General features: G+C 34.2%; 1 long non-coding RNA gene and 1 pseudogene across 1 annotated transcript; one reads left to right on the plus strand and one right to left on the minus strand.

Moving 5' to 3' along the window:
- Positions 1-11,747: 11,747 nt before the first annotated feature.
- Positions 11,748-13,019, minus strand: LOC122277723. Its single transcript, XR_006229102.1, has 2 exons — positions 12,847-13,019; positions 11,748-12,154 (listed from the first exon to the last, which is right to left on the minus strand). It is a non-coding gene; the product is annotated as an uncharacterized LOC122277723 (long non-coding RNA).
- Positions 13,020-13,274: 255 nt separating this feature from the next.
- Positions 13,275-16,064, plus strand: LOC122275621 (annotated as a pseudogene).
- The last annotated feature ends 1 nt before the right edge of the window (position 16,065 follows it).

Genomic DNA, 16,065 nt, shown 5'->3' on the forward strand with positions numbered 1-16,065 from the left:
TCCATAAATTTATTTGCAAATACATCTGTTATGATCAATGGCCATGTAACTTAAAACATCATCAGTGGCCTTTAATTCCAACAATTGCCATCACTCCAAAATTAGTATATAGAGCACGTTTAATAAAGTTTTTATATGTCATGATTTGATTCAAAAAATAAATTTTAAATTTTAAATTTTATAAATCAAATTTACTATTTAAATGATATAGATGATATGCAAGAGTGATTTTAAATTATTTGATCATAAACAATATACTTATTAATAACATTTTATGTATTTAAATGCCGATAAGAAACTAAAAAACAAAAAAAATAAGGAAAATGCTAGAATGCACTCCACTTATAAAACACAAATTGCACACCTTCAACATCAGCACATGAGAAAATGTCAAATTTACCCTCCTTTAAAACACAATCTTAGGTTTTTTCAGATCCTCCACACCTACGAGCATCAGCCACATTTCTCACCCACGAGCATCAGACCCTTCTCGGTCACAAGCATCACTCACATATGTTCAGTTGTTCAATGAAAACCATCCTCCCTTCCCTTCTCCTTCAGCTGTTCCCGCCATATGTTAGTATTTCATATTTCAACCTATGTCCCCCCCCCCCCCCCCCCCCGCGCCCTTACTCCAACTCTCATTAACCTCCCCCTACTAGCTCCCCTAATTCTTGAGGTTATTGAAGATATGTCAAGTTTTTGAAAGTGTTGTATATGACATTGTCGTTTTTCCATTTCTATATATTTAAGTTAATAGCATTTTTTTTTTAATATTGGTTAAATGGCAAACTTGTAAATCCCTGGATTTGTACATAAAGGCAAGTGCGCCTTCCTCGTGTAAATCAAAGAGAGCAAAAAGTCACTTTATCTTTCTTGAAGCCGCATTCATCCTAGAGAGAAACAAAATGGGTTTTTTCAAATTCTAATTTTTTCAAGATCAAATTGGAGCTTGAGAAGACGATCAAGTATGTTTATGATGTGGTTTCGTTAGAGAATAATACGAGGAAACCAATCCATATTTTGTATGGTGATAAATTGTTATAAGTGATTGTAAACTCAAGTTTTGATATTCTTCAATAATAAAGACTTTTAGACTGTTCATGCCGTGAATGTAGACCATTAGGGTTGAATCACGTAATTTCTTGTATTGATTTCGGATTTCTTTTATTATTCTTGCTTTTATTTTGATCTTACATGAGTATATACTGTGATTTCGAGTTTCTAAAGTGTTTAAAATAGAAAACTAAACTGATCACGTTAATCATATATTTTCTTAGAGTTTTGGTTGTCTCTTGTTCAATATTAATTGTATATTACAACCAGTTACATTAATTTGGTTCTTTAAGTATTTGTTTGTGAGAGATCTAAAAATATAACAAGTGGTATCAAGAGCTCGGTTCGATGGGGACTACAAGGTTCGATATCGAAAAGTTTGATGGAAAAAATGACTTTAGGTTGTGGAGGATCAAGATGAAAGCCCTCCTCACTCAACAAGGTCTCCAAGAAGCTATTATTGGATAAAAGAAAATGGAATCAAAGCCTCTACATGATAAAATCTCTGACCAACCGACTGTACAAGAAAAGAAAGCTCTACACATTGAAGATGTCCGCAGATATATCGATTTATGACCATCTCGATGGTTTTAATAAAATTATTTCAGATTTGGCTAATATTGATATTAAAATTGATGGAAGATCAAGAAATTTTATTGTTGAGTTCTCTGGATAATTCTGATGCTAGTTTGAAAGATACCATGATGTATGAGAGGGAAACACTGACCTTAGATGAGGTTCAGATTGTATTACACTTCAGGGAATTACAAGTCATGTCTAAAATAAAATCTGAAGTTGAGGAGGGCCTGAATGTGAGGGGGAAAGCTAAAAAAAGAGGTCAAAAGGGAAAGAACAGTAAAATCAACGCAAGGGGTAGGTCTAAGTCTAAAGGGAAGCAATTAAAATTCTTCTTATGTCACAAAAAGAGGCATTTCAAAAGAGATTACCTTGATAAGAGATCTAACAAAGGAAATGAGCTTAAGGAGAAGGGGAATGCCTCGGTTATGAGTGATGGGTATGAAAGTAACAAGGTTCTAAATGTGTCCGAAGTTGATTCAGGAAAAGAATAGATCCTTGATTTAGGATGTTCTTTTCACATATGTCCTAATAAAACATGGTTTAAAACTTTCACCAGTTTAGATTGGGGGTTTGTGATGCTTGGCAACAATAAGTCTTGTAAAATCTAAGATATAGGGTCGATGAAACTAAGGCTCCATGATGGTATTGAAAGACTATACATACCTGAATTAAAAAGGAACCTAATCTCACTAGGTGTGTTAGACCAATCCATGTACACTTTTAAATCTGAATCTGGATCTTTGAGGGTTGTTAAGGGTACACCTATCATGATGAAATGAGTCATTAATAATGGCTTGTATATCCTCATTGGAAAAACTGTTATAGGTGAGGTTTCTTCTATCCTAGAGAAGGGTGGGGATAGGATTGTTCTATGGCACAAAATGTTAGGTCACATGAGTCACAAGGGACTATTAGAATTTCATAAATAGGGGTTGTTAGGTGAGAAAAAAATTTGAAAATTTTACCTTTTTGTGAGGATTGCAACCTTGGAAAATCAAAAAAGGTAAGTTTTAAAACAACCACTCATACTACAAAACAAACCTTGGACTATGTGCACTCGGACCTTTGGGGTCCATCTCAGGTCAACTCACATGGAGGGAGAAGTTATTTCCTCTTTATAATTGATGACTATTCCAGAAAAGTGTGGCTGTACATTCTTAAAAATAAAAGTGACACTTTTGAGAAATTCAAGGAATGAAAGAAATTGGTAGAAACTCAAGTACGAAGGAATGTTACAAAATTAAGAACTGATAATGGGCTTGAATATCTCTCAAGTGAATCCAATCAGTTCTGTAAGAAGAAGGGTATGGCTAGGTATAAAACAGTAAGGGAGACTCCTCAACAAAATGGTCTAGTCGAGAGGATGAATAGGCCCATGGAGGGGGTTAGATGCTTACTGTCAAACTCGGGACTTCCCAAGTCTTTTTAGGTTGAAACTGCCACAACTGCAGTCCATTTAATTAATAGGAGTCCTTTAGCCATAGGGTTTAAGACTCCTCAAGAAATGTGGATTGAAAAACTTTCTAACTAAGACTACTTGAGGGTGTTTTGGTGTGTTGCATATGCTCACACCTGAACTAACAAACTGGAACCAAGGGTTATGAAATGTATCTTTGTAGGGTACCATGAGGGAGTAAAATGTTACAAGTTATGGTTTGATGATCCAGGGATACAAAAATGTATCATTAGTAGATATGTAGTCTTTAATGAATATGAAATGGCTCGAGTTAAAACTAAAAAACTTGAACACACTCAGGATACTAACCCTGAGAAGATACATCTTGAGGTGGAGCAACCTAACAATAATTTGAGAAAATTAGAAGGTCAGGATGCTGAGACTCAAACTTTCACTTTAGGTGATGAGGGCCAAGGTGGAATTAGTTCATACAACTTGGTCAGGAATAGAAAAAGGAGGGTTATAAAACCTCCAAAGAGGTATGGTCAAGTTGAGCTGATTGCTTTTGCTTTAACTGTAGCAGATGAGGTTGTAGAAAGGGATCCTAGATCCTATAAGGAAGCTATGAAAGGTATTGAATCTCATAAATGGGTACAAGCCATGGATGAGAAAATAGATTCTTTGAAAAAGAATCATACTTGGGAAATGGTTGTTAAGCCTGAAAATGCTACACTGGTAGGGTCTAAATAGATCTACAAAAGGAAAGAGAGCATACCAGGAGTTGAGGGTCCTAAGTATAAGGCTAGGTTGGTAGCAAAGGGATTCACTCAATGGGAATGGATAGATTTTAATGAAAATTTTCACCTATTGTTAAACACAGTTCAATAAGGTTAATTCTATCATATATTGCTTATGAAGATTTACACTTAGAGCAATTAGATGTAAAAACAAATTTTTTGCACGGTGAACTAGATGAGACTATTTATATGCAACCCCCTGAGGATTATGTAGATGAGTCCAATATTGATCATGTCTGTTTACTTAAAAAAATTATTGTATAGACTTAAACAATTCTCAAGGCAATGGTATAAAATATTTGACTCTCATATGTTGGAAAATGGGTTTAAAAAGAGTTATCATGATAGCTGTGTGTATTTTAGGCATTCTGGAGACCACATTATCTACCTACTCTTGTATATAGATGACATGCTTGTAGCATGTAGGGATGCTGATCTAATTGAGGAAGTCAAATGTATACTGAAAACAAAATTTGAGATGAAGGAATTTAGGCCAGCTAATATGATATTAAGTAAGGAAATAGTTAGAGATAGGTAAAGAATACTTCCCTATCTATCTCAGAAAAACTATATCACCAAGATCCTTAATAGGTTTGGTATATCTAATTTAAAACCTGTTAGCACACCAATAGGATAGCATTTAAAACTGTCCATAAGCCAAGTGTGACGCCCCCAAATTCCGTTTGGAATCGGACGGACATTTGAAACGTCGAGACATGCAACACAAGGTTACATGCCCCCGTTCATGACATATAAGATGCAATAATCCTAACATGCATCTAACATTATGCAATATTCGCAACGGATAATTTTTTTCTTTAGCAATACTATGCACCAAACTGAAAATATACCAATACTGAAAACTTACTTCATACATAAAGATCCATTGAATAACTAAGATCACAGCACTATTCCAAAATAGTTATGATCCAACAGTACTGGAGATGCAACTCCATCGTACAAGTAGTAATTTAACTACTATATTAACATTAACGACGCACCGTCGTTCAGTCGACTGTGTCTAGTTGGTTAGCTCCTGATCCTCCTTCAGGTCCTGTAACAAGATCTACCATTCGGGGAGAATGGTAGTTGGGACTACCACAGTGAGATTTGATTACAAATCTCAGCAAGTTAACAAAAAACTTCCATACAGACTAATGATGCATGGATGACAGTAAAAGCATAAATGCATAATCAAATTCATAAGTAATTAAAGCATAACTTAGTGTACAACATAGCATAATTGACATAGCTTAAATTGAATCATGAAGTGAACTTGACTTAGCATGAACTTGCTCTGAAACTTGAATTAACATGAAAAATACATACTCCACAGTTGTTGTGGCCCCATGTATTCTACGTGTAAATACATACTCCACAGTTGTTGTGGCCCCATGTATTCTTCACAAACTTGACTTAACATTAAAAATATATACTCCACAGTTGTTGTAGCCCCATGTATTCTACACAAACTTGACTTAACATGAAAAATACATACTCCACAGTTGTTGTGGCCCCATGTATTTTACGCATCATATTTGTAGTTAAATACATACTCCACAGTTGTTGTGGCCCCATGTATTCTACACAACTTGACTTAACATTTAAAAATACATACTCCACAATTGTTGTGGCCCCATGTATTCTACACATCACAATTGTAGTTAAATACATACTCCACAGTTGTTGTGGCCCCATGTATTCTATACATCACTATGCAGTTAAATACATACTCCACAGTTGTTGTGGCCCCATGTATTCTACATAAATTGAATATACTCAAGATGAAACGTGACTGGAATATGAAAGGACTGAAGCCCTGACGTAACATATCGTGACTTGAACATAATTTGAAATACATAACCAACTTGAGATAGTAACATTTCGTAACATGGCATAACATATAATAGACAACATATTTAACATGACATACTTGCAACAGTGAATATTACATGACTTGACTTACATGTAATAGATGACATACTTAGCATGACATACTTGTAATGTACAGTAATACATAACAGAATATATTGTGTAACAGATAAAAATTGATGACAAAATAAATTCTGTATAATAGACAATTACATGATATCTTGGCATGGCATGACATATATGATAACATACATACATACACTGTAATTCTTTTACTTAGCACACATACACAGTAGACTGCTAGTAAGTTAAAAGCTAACTTACCTCGATCTCCGCGTTTCTTATAAAACTTCAAGTGCGATCACGAGGAACTGTAATTAGTGATTCTAAAAGTTAGAACTAAATCACTAATAATTTGAAATATGGAAAATACTAACTTAAAGAGTAAAATTTTCATTTTACTCTCTACATGTGGGAAAATGACCGTTTTACCCATAACTTAAGGATTTTGCATACTAACTCCAAAAGTTTCCAAAATTTACATTCCTCATGTAAATTTTGTCCTAAACTTAAATATCAACTCAGAAAAATTTAAAACAAAACACAACTATGAAGAACACATTATGGCCGAAACATCCATAGGCCATTTCCCTTGATTTTTGTTGCAATTCCTTCTAATTTCAAAACTCATGCTTAAACCAAAATTTTGCAACAAACATCTTCCAATCCTAAGTTCAAAATCATACTTAAAACATCCATTTAGAAAAAGCTAATAATTAACACCAAACTTTTTTGTAAAAAGATCCAAGCACTTGAATCACAAGTTTTGACCTTAAATCAAAACATCTCCAAGAATTTCAAAAATCAAATCTTACTTCTAACATATTCATAATATCATCCTAACATCAACCATGCTTTAAATCATCAAACTAAAGTCACCAAAATCACAAAATAACATTTGGAGTTTTTGGTTTTATACTTAGTCCAAAAACAGAAACTTTTTCCTCAACTAGTTTTGATAAATCTCTTGATCTATGACTTATAAATATATGATCTTCAAACCAAACCATTACATGGTTTAAAAAGATGTCCGAAAACATATACAAGCTTCTAATTCAAGATCACATGGTTAGAAATTAATCAAAACATAAATTTAGCCAAGAATATCCACACTTTGGCTTATCTGAATATCTCTTTGCATAAAATTTCATATCTTTGAAACTAACATCAAATATCTTCAAAATAATAATATAACATGTATATAAGATGTTTAGGATCCTCCAATAAAATTATTAAAGTCATTAGAATAGGTTTAGACCACCAAAGAGTTAAACTTTCTCAAAACAGAAACTGTTTTTCCTCTTCCAGTTTCTAAGTTTCTAAATCTAAGAAAATCTTTCATCAAAACCTTTAATCATGCAAAAATCCTCAACCAATAGTCATATATACATGTTAAAAATACTCCATAAAAATTTCGGACCAATATCTATCCATTAGCTTGGTCAAAAACTCCAAACTATAACATACTCTCCAGATTCACGCCCAGAATGACCTTTCTATGGTTAAAAATACTTTTGACCGACCAAATGACCATGGAATGATACGAAAAATATATATACGGAAACTAGACTCAAAGAGGAACAACTTATATGAAGGAGACTTTATGATAAAACACTTACAAAAGCTTCGAAATGGGTGTGCAAAAGAACTCCTAAAAGCTGTCCGAGAGAGAGTGTTTGGTATTCTTTCAATGGAAAGCATAAATGAAGATAATTTCGTGGGGAGGGATGGCTGGAGATATTTTTGGATAAGATATGGAAGAGATGAGGCTGGAGTGAGAGTTAAGTGTAGGACTCTCTTACCCGAAGTGAGAGTTAAGTGTAGGACTCTCTTACCGGAGTGAGAGTGGAGTGTAGGACTCTCTTACCTAATAATATCTACAAAAATCAACTCAAGATATTTTTACCCAATAATATCCACGAAAATTACCTCAAGATATTTCTTTTTATCCAATAATATCTACAGTTTTAAACAGACGTTTTGACCGAAAATATGAAAAAATGTTATTGCGCCATAAGACTTTAAATAACCCTCCGAGTCTAATGGCACAAACCATAATACATTTTGACACTTCTAACTATCTCCAATAATCAAAAACACACTTCTGATACCATAGTAAATAATAACACTAACTATGTAGTTAGACAAAAACCTATATGATTAATGGATTCGTGAAAACTTATGGGGTTTTCACTAGATTCTTAAAGTTAATAGAAATTTCACAATTGAATTTCTAGCGGGCTGTTACACCAAGCCCCTAAAACCGAGAAAGACATTAGATTTATGCAAGGTATACGCTATGCAAGCATGGTGGGAAGCATCATATATGCTATGGTGTGCTCTAGACCTGACTTAACCTATGCTATTAGCATGGTAAGTAGGTTTGGGAAGCCACATTGGCATGCTATAAAGTGGGTATTACAGTACTTAGTTGAAATACAGTGTCTAAGTTTGAGGTTTAGAGGGGATGTGCAACAGGGGAGTGAGTTAGAGGGATTTTTGGATTTTGACTATGTCGCTAACTTGTTACAGAAAGTCATGACTTGGTATGTATTAACAGCATTTGGAGGGGCTATTGGTTGGAAAGCTAATTTACAATCTGTAGTTGCTTTATCAACAACTAAAATTGAATATATTGCTATGACAGAAGCAATACAAGAGGCTATGTGGTTAAATGGTTTTTCACATGAGTTAGACATATTTAAAGGGTTATCCCAAACCACTATACATCTTGCCAAGAATTCTATATACCACGAAAGGTCTAAACACATAGACATTCGACTTCATTTTGTGAGGGAAGTAATAACTTCAGGAGAGGTTAAAGTAGAAAAGGTTCCAACTGAGGAAAACCCTTCTGATATGATGACAAAATCCCTACCAGCTACCAAGTTTAGGCATTACCTAAATTTGATTAATATGGGGAGCTATTAGAGCTCAGATTACTTTGCTAATACAGTCTAGAGGAAGAAGAAGATCACTTTGCAAGGATACAAGACTCATCAAGGTGGAGATTTGTTGAAGATATGTCAAGCTTTTAAAAGTGTTGTATATGACGTTGCCATTTTTCCATTTCTATGCATTTAAGTTAATGACATTTTTTGTAATATTGGTTAAATGACAAAGTTGTAAATCCCTGGATTTGTACATAAAGGCAAGTGTGCCTTCCTTGTGTAAAGCAGAGAGAGCAAAAAGTCACTTTACCTATCTTGAAGCCGCGATCATCTTAGAGAGAAATGGAATGAGTTTTTCAAACCCTAGTTTTTCCAAGATCAAATTAGAGCTTGAGGAGATGATCAAGTGTGTTTTATGGTGTGGTTTCGTTAGAAGATAATACGAGAAAGTCAATCTATATTTTGTACGGTGATCAATGGTTGTAAGTAATTATAAACTCAAGTTTTGATGCATTCTTCAATAATAAAGACTCCTAGATTGTTCCAACTATGGATGTAGACCATTAGGGTCGAACCACGTAATTGCTTGTGTTGATTTCACATTTCTTTTATTATTCTTGCTTCTTCTTTTTTATCTTGCATGAGTATATACTGTGATTTCATATTTCTAAAGTGTTTAAAATAGAAAAATAAACTAATCACGTTAATCATATATTTTTTTGAAGTTTTGGTTATCTCTTGTTCAATATTAATTACATATTACAACCAGTTATATTAATTTGATTTTTTGAGTATTTGTTTGTGAGAGGTCTAAAAAATATAACATAGGTACTTCAATCTTCCCCATCTTTTACCGCTTTATGCATTTGTGTGTGTGCGCCGAATCCTCTCATTTTTTGCTCATCTATTTGATTCTAAAATTTTCTCTGATCTCTACGTCCGTTGTGTACACGTATACATGCATGTGATTTCAACAAACATTTCCGTAGAGAATCAAGCGACCTTGGAGAAATTGGGGGAAAATTTTAGCTTTAACCTAGTTTTTTTTTTTTAATCTAGATTTGAATTTGATAGGGGTGTGTAAATAAATAAGTTAACGATAAAATTGATGCTACAAGTCGATCATGTCCTTTTTTTTTCCTTTTTTTTTTTTTGAAGGATTCTTTAGATGAGACGTGTATCTTGCTGGTTTATTTTTTCTTGTTTTGTTTAATTTTGTAAATTTGGCGAATTGATTTTTTTTTTTTTTTTAGCTATAGGTTTTGTCGTTTTAGTCTTTAAATTATTGAGTAGAAAAAGCTCGCTTTTAAGGATATAAATGTCGGTTTGAATGTCTTTCTAATTTTTGTTTTATTGGGACCATGTACTGGTTCATTTGATGTTTGGTTAGTTTTCTGCATAATACATCATTGTCACTACTGTGTTTGTTTGTGGTGGCTCTGTTTGGATTATTTGCTTCAATCTTGAAAAATATATCTTTTTGCCTTTGAAAAAAATGAGTTTTATAAAGGATTTTTTTTTTCTTTTTTTTTTTTTTTCTACATTCTGATTTGTGGAGTTTTCTGACCATGAAGGGTCCAATTTTGAACGTTCCGTGAAGTTTTTTTCCACGATGCTTGTCTGAATTCTTGTTTAAACTGAAAGAGAGGGGTTCCAATAAAATGTTTATAATTTTAAAAATGCGTTATTGCCACAAGTTACGTTGGTTTGGAGGAGAAACAGAGTGCAGGTAATACATGGTACATGCATGCCAGGAAAGTGAAATCATGCTAATGTAATTTTGGTCATATAAGAATAATGAAATCATACTAATATTGTGGCCGGACGGAGCAAGACATTAAAAGTTGTGTTTGGATATTGAGCTGAGTTGAGATAAGTTAAGTTTTTTTATGAATAGTAATAAGTTGATAGGGTGGAGTGAGTTTTGTGGGATCTAATTAAGATGAGTTTAGATATGTTTGAATATTAAGATAAATTTAGAAATATTTATGGGAAGTTAAAAAAGGTTATAGGTCCCATGTATAAAGAGATGTTGAGTTGAAAAATGTTATGAGTCCCACTTGTAAAGAGGTTTTGAATTGAAATGACTTTGGTAATTTAAGAGTTGTGTGTTTGAATGTTAGACTTAACTTAAAATTAGATTGAATTAAGTTGATCTCAGTTGAATCTAACAATCAAATGGGGCCTAAGTCTCTTAAACCTAGTTTTGGCTATTAAATATATATGGAAAAATCTAGTTACAAGCACAAATGTGTACTAATATGTACACCAATCTAATGTGATTAGTCAAAAAGTAGATTTTATTGAAAATAGTGCTAATTTAAATTTTAAATATAACGGAATCAGTATTAATACGCAGATTAGTACACGACTTTACTTGTACGTAACAAAACTATATATATACTGGCTAAACTTTATTTGACATGATGAGAGTTCTTGTTTGTTTTTTATTTTTTTGTTCATACCAGTATCACATAAGCATATCAAACTCCTAAGTAACAATGACAAAATTACCTTTATTTGACACACTAGGCTTGTGGATTTAGTTTATTTTTTATGAACCTGCGAATGTATATATGTTAAGAAAATAAAATTCAGTTCATACCTTCATTTTATTCTTTATCTTTGAGCAACTCCTTCAAAACTCCAAAGTGAATTTTGTACTTGGCTGGGATTGTCATGAGCTACCCATTGAGTTGAAAGGCGAAGAGAGAGCCTCAATTTCATAAAAAGGATGATAAAAGTCTTGAAAAGATAAGTAGAAAATGCTAATTAATGTATTGTATTAGGCATATTTTGTACAAATAAGTTTCAGACTGAGGACTCATGATCATTCTCATCACTGTAGAAAGCTCTAATTAATGTATGGAAAAATATAGGTACAAGCACAATTGTGCATTAATCTGTGTATCAATATGATGTGATTGGTCAAAAAATAAATTTTATCGAAAACAGTGTTGATTTAAATTTTAAGTATAAATAAATCAGTATTAGTACACAGATTAGTGCGCGACTGTACTTGTACGTAGTAAAACTCTTAATGTATTGTATTAGGCGTATTTTGTACTAATCAGTTTCAAACTGAGGACTCATTAGTTTTAGACAATCATTGTACTTTTGTAATTCACCTTTGTAGCGCAAGCAAACCAGCTGTTCATGTTACAACAGACTTTCAAAAATTGTTTCCTCACAACCCATCATGCTTAAATAACAGTTCAATAAAAGTTTCAATTCTAAAAACACATCAAATAACAAACTTTTTATTGTTCAATACAAATTCCAGTGAGACAACCAAAAACCATCCAAGTGATGGAAACATATACGGGCGATCTCTGCTAGGCACCTGTGGGTGTTGAATCAGTCTCTGCGAGCCTGCGCTTAATATCCCTTGCTATTGAGAAGAAAACCTCCTCCACTTCTTGACAGCTTGTTGCCATTTACAGTTTCAAAAGCTTGACGCTTTACTCATCAGCAAGAGCTTGACCCTTAGAGGTGGGCACAACCTAAGAAAACAAAGAAAATTTCTTCCGAGTCAACAATATAGAACACATTTGCTTTAATCCATGTAGCGATCCATGCAGTTCTATGCTCAATTTATGAACTCAAAATCCAGCCCAACAGGTAAAAAAGAAGCATTTTTTTGCTAATTGAAGGAAAACATATAAAAAAAAGGGTCTTTGTCCAAAATCATTTATTTCATAAAAGCAACAATTAGATAACCAACAACAGAGACCAATCCATAAAACACATTTTCTCAGTCCAAAATCAAACTAAAACCAGATCTGTTTTTACCTAATCCATTGGTCTAAGATCTATTTTTAACACTTCCTTCCAATTTCACATCAAATCCACAACCAAAAACTATCAAGTCAACTTTAAACTTCGAGGATGTACATAAAAAGGATTTCTTTAAGAAAAAAAAAATACTGCAAATCTTGGTCATGGCTGCTGCTCTGCATTTTTCTTTCAATTTTTTTTTTTTTTAGCTGCAGAAGGTGAAAGTATACACATACAAATAAAGATAAAATGGATGCTATCAATTTTGTTAAAATGACTAAGTACAAATGAAGAAGATTACCCAAAAAAAATATGTTTACAGATCTCTTACACACGTATTTTAGCCAGAAAAATATGTTTATAGATCCCTTCTCTTACACACGTATTACACAAATCAGGGTGAGAGAGAGGTGATTACCTTCCCTTGAGCGCGCACAATGCTACTGTGAGGATGGGCGAATCAGTAGAGCGTGAGAAACTTTTATTTGATTTATTTTCGCGAACCTGGGCGGGAGAGGATGGTAGAAGTTGTTCAGGAGGAGGGAGACGTGAGAAGTTGTACAATAAGTTTCCGTTTTGACCTTTTTTTTGTTTTTTTGTTTTCTTTGGAAAATGATTCTTTTGTGCACGAGCGTATCATGTTCCTTAGTATCACTCTCAAATATATATATTCTATATTTTAAAAAAAAAAATTATGAGTAAGAAAGTAACTATTACTAAAATGTATTCTTTTCTTAAAAATTAAAGATATTTTAAAAATACTTTTAAAAAGGAAAAAAAAAAAAAAACCTATATTGATGTGCATACTTAGATTTTAGAGTACTGTTCAAATTTGGTGCGCATCATTATCCCTTTTCTCTTGTTTTTATGCACTTATCCCGCCTCGGCACCATTCGTGCGTTTTCGACTTTCGGTGCAATACAGGGGGCTTCCCTGTAGCAGGATAATAAGCCCAAACCTTGCTGCGAGCCGTGGTTACTCATCCAAACTCCAGAAGGTAACCTTCACCCTCCAGCCGTGGTTACTCATCCGAGCGTCGAAGGTTTTTTCTGGGCCAGAATGGCTTTGAAAATCTTTCATCAAAGTCCATCCCGACTCCCACTTCCCATCCAAAACCTCCCCTACGGAGTGTTCAAGCCACAACCCGCTTCGGCGGCTTGACCGGGCGTGGCGATCGGGGACTACGTTCTGGATTTGTCCGTGATCGCCTCTTCCGGGCTCTTCGACGCCCCAATCCTGAAGAACCCCGATTGCTTCTCTCAGGTTCGTATTGCCAGTGTATCAGTGCTCATGCATGCATGTTATTGTGGAATAAAGTTTTCGAGAGATGAAGTTTTGTACAATTTCTGGTGACATGAACGTCGGTACAACTCTTTTTGTTGCTCCGAAACCGGAGGATAAGAAACGAAAGCAAACATCTACTAGTTAGTGCTTTTTAGAGCTATTTAATTTAGTTTGAAGTTTCCAATTCATTAAGAGATTGGCCGGGGATTTTAAGAGCCTTCTGAATTTTTTATTTAATTATTAAAATTTTTTCGATTGCGGTGTTAAACTTGGTGCTAGAAAAGGGAAAACTCACTGCAAGAACAACATAGACGACGGCTATAGCTAGCTGATGATTGCCCGTATCACCACATTTTTGTTGCATTACCATGAATTGCAAATATTCGGTGCAGAATATATGCTCTTTATCTCCTGCTATGTAGAAAAGTTAACTAGACTGTTTGGACAGAAAGTGTTTACGAATTGTTTGCAATTTGCCACGTTCTTATTTCCAGCCTGATTTAAACAAGTTCCTGGCTATGGGACGTCCTGCTTGGAAGGAAGCTCGTGCTTTGCTTCAGAGACTATTGTCATGCATGCCAACTATCAGTTAGTGGTATTAATACCCTTTGGTGCTTCATTTCAGTGGTCTTCTTTGTCTGATATTTGATGCTATATTGATAAGAGGTTGGTTTTGACAGCTACAGACATTAAGGCATGGGAATATGTGCCTCTCGTCCCTTTTCTTGGAAACAGTTTTGGTAAAAAGATGAAATTTTATTACTCCAATCTTCAAAATTCATCTGGCAAACTTGAAGGTCAGGATACACACACTATGCCTACCTGCTGTCTCACTAAGGATTGCACGTGTACTTTGCTTACCAGTGATTCTTTAGTCTATGGAGAACTGAATCAATTTAGTTTACATACTCTTTTTAGGTACTGCAATATCCTCATGGATTGTAACGTTAGATGCTCTTGAACCTTTTGCTTGTGATGCTCCTAAACAGGTAATTTTTAGTTCATTCTATTTTCTCCTAATTTCTTGCGCTGAATGTCTTCTGGTGTGGCAACATGCTATATGACGTGTGCTTTAAATTGCAGGACCCTCCTCCTTTGCCATATCTGGCTGAAAAATATCCAAGAACTATGACATTGCATTGGAGGTAGTATATACTTCAATGCTCTCGTTTTGCAGATTGTCTGCCTTCTATATCATGATACAGTGTTCCTCTGTTTCAAGTTATCAATTTTCTGTTCCAAAAATGATTGCATTCTCAAGAGAATGATCAAACTGTACTTTTGCTGCAAGGTTCAAATTAAACCTGCTGGACACAAAGATTCATGTGTGGTCACAAAAAGCAATTTCAAAAATTTGTAAGGAGTTACATTACATTCATCCTCTCTTACAATCAACAGAATGTTCATAACTTCCCAGTAAATAGAAAGCTTTAGATAGTTCCTTTTTGGTATTCTATATACACATATTTTTGCAGTTGTGTATATTATGAGTTGGTGCTTCTGTTAGGCATCTTGAATTATTTTTACTTGTATTTAGTTATTGGACATTAACTCAACAGCTTGCTCACCACACCATTAATGGTTGCAACTGAAGGCCTGGCAATCTCCTTGGAACTGGGACCATCAGAGGACCTGTATGGTTTCATCTTATCTGTTATATTTAATTTTACTTTCGTACAGTCATAATGCTGAAGTTTTTTTAATTTTGTATTCAAATGACTGTAACTTAACTTTGAAGCCTGCAATTCCTGGTTTGTACAAAAGATAAGTTCAGCCACTACTTGTGCCTCCCATGACAGGAGCCAGAATCTCTTGGATGCTTGCTAGAGTTAACGTGGAATGGACAGAAACCACTATCCTTGAATGGGACACCTCGAAAATTCCTAGAAGATGGAGATGAAGTCATTTTTACTGGATTTTGCAAGGTTCTTAAAATCATACAGTTTCTCTAGTCCTCTTAATTCTGACTATCATACTCTTTAGAATTCATGCATCATGTTCTTTAAAGCATACTAAATTTAAAAATTTGTAGAACTAAATGCTTGAACTTTACATCATTTCAGGGAAATGGTTATAATGTTGGGTTCGGTAAAATCTCTCATCACCTCAATGTGAATTGGATTTGCCGGAGCTGGAATAGATTTGATGCCATTTTGTCACTGGTCATGTAATCTTTGTTTACTCTACTTGATGAATCATGAAACAGTTAAACTGTTTGATGAAGATGCCTTTTAGTGGCGTGCCATAAATCATGCATTCTTTGGCTTTAGGTTTTTACTGGAATTGTTAGGATTTGGTTTTGATTTTGACTCGTGGAATATACTACATCTCATCGCAGGCGCATTCTACTAAT

Source organism: Carya illinoinensis, chromosome 9 (assembly GCF_018687715.1).
Source record: "Carya illinoinensis cultivar Pawnee chromosome 9, C.illinoinensisPawnee_v1, whole genome shotgun sequence".
Lineage (NCBI taxonomy): Eukaryota > Viridiplantae > Streptophyta > Magnoliopsida > Fagales > Juglandaceae > Carya > Carya illinoinensis.